The 1677-nt window shown below is 42.0% G+C and overlaps 1 non-coding gene across 1 annotated transcript; it reads left to right on the top strand.

The window, feature by feature from the left end:
- The first annotated feature begins 1247 nt into the window (after positions 1 to 1247).
- LOC144702820 (small nucleolar RNA R71) lies at positions 1248 to 1354 on the top strand. Its single transcript, XR_013581396.1, has one exon. It is a non-coding gene; the product is annotated as a small nucleolar RNA R71 (small nucleolar RNA).
- The last annotated feature ends 323 nt before the right edge of the window (positions 1355 to 1677 follow it).

Genomic DNA, 1677 nt, shown 5'->3' on the forward strand with positions numbered 1-1677 from the left:
GGGTATAGAAGTTAAACTCATAGAGTGGATCCTCTATTCATCTCCTAGTGTCATTAGAACTTATCTTTGGTAGCATGTGAGGCGACTCCAAATAGCCAGGACATCAAATGGACTAAGTTGGGGGGTTGAAAAGTACCAAAGGATTGAAGTGCTAAGACTAAGAGTGATGAGTGCCGAGTGCATAGATAGGAACACCACCACTTCATTGGAGGATAACCGATCCCATTAGTTGAGTTAGCCTGCACTGTTTGGCATTTGAATCTGGGTAAGGTTTAGTAGTCTTCAAGTCCTGAGCATATGACAAATCTCCTTCTACCACCTAACCCTATCTTCACCTCTTGCACCACAGTCCACCAATAATAGGAACCTCTTGCACCTGGCTGAAAGTGGCTTGTCCCCCAAGTCCGTCTACCTCCCTTTTTGTACATCCCTAATGTCTGGTGGGATATCCTATCCTTGAACTTCTTATTTCACTCTACAACTTCTCATCCCCTTTTCTTCTGTCCAAAATATTGTGCTCGTCTCCAGTACTCAAAGTTTGGAGCATATTAAGGGACAGTTTGTGGTCACTAAGGAGCATAATTACTCAACTTTCGTTCACCCCTTTATCAAAAGTATACAAAAAAAAGAAAAAGAAAAAAGAAAAAACGTGGGGTTTTGCCTTTATTAGCTCCTTAGTTCAAGTTGGTGTGGAGGGGCATAGGGCTAAGGCTGGTGATGAGGTCGGTGCTGAAATGCTGGCCTCGCCGATCGGGTATTGAAGTTCCCTTGCGGCCCCCTTTGTTGATTCCATGGTTGGGTGGAGTTGTTAACCACCCTAATCTCCTCCTCGTCCTGCTCCATTGAGTCTGGCTGCCATGCCCCATCTTCATGATCATATGAGCTGCAAAATGAGCAGATTTTAGTTTTAATGAGAGGGGAATTCACCTGCATTACCTTCTGAAGTGCCGAAGTGATCTCATCCAGCTTCCTGCCTATCATGGTATTGCTAGGTTCTCCCTCTTTGTTGCTAATGTGGAGCACTCTAGCTCGCCTTGTGCTGTTGGCACTTATCTGCTGTTGGCACTTATCTGCCATTCCTGTTGGCACTTATCTGCTGCATATCTATTTCTGCTATTCCTTCCAGAATATCAAACACTTCATCATCATAAGCTTTGTAAAAATAACCACCAGCAGCATTGTCAACTCTTTGCTTATATGCTTCACTCAACGAATCATAAAAAATTTCGGCTAATTTTGATTTGGCCATTCCATGATGAGGACATTGTCGAATTAAATCATTAAACCTTTCCCATGACTCACAGAATGATTCAATGTCAGTTGGTGAAAATTTCTGGATTTCTCTGATGAAAGCTTTCGTCTTCGAAAGGGGGAAATATTTCCTCAAAAATCTAGTTTCAATATCTTCCCAAGAGTTTAAAGTAATTCCTAGCTTCTTAAACCAGTCCTTAGCTTTATCTTTAATAGCATACTGAAAATAAAGCATCTTAAGCTGTTCAATAGAAATTCCAGCAATAAACTGCCCTGAGCAAAGCATATTGTATTCTTCCAAGAAGCTCAGAGGGTTTTCATTCGGTTTGCCATAAAATGAAGGAAGGGATAAAAGTAAAGTGTTGTCAAGTTTGAAGGTTACCCCCCTTCCGAGCTCAACATGAAGCTCAGTTCGGTTAACCATGC

This window comes from Wolffia australiana, chromosome 4, assembly GCF_029677425.1.
Source record: "Wolffia australiana isolate 7733 chromosome 4, ASM2967742v1".
NCBI classification, from domain to species: domain Eukaryota; kingdom Viridiplantae; phylum Streptophyta; class Magnoliopsida; order Alismatales; family Araceae; genus Wolffia; species Wolffia australiana.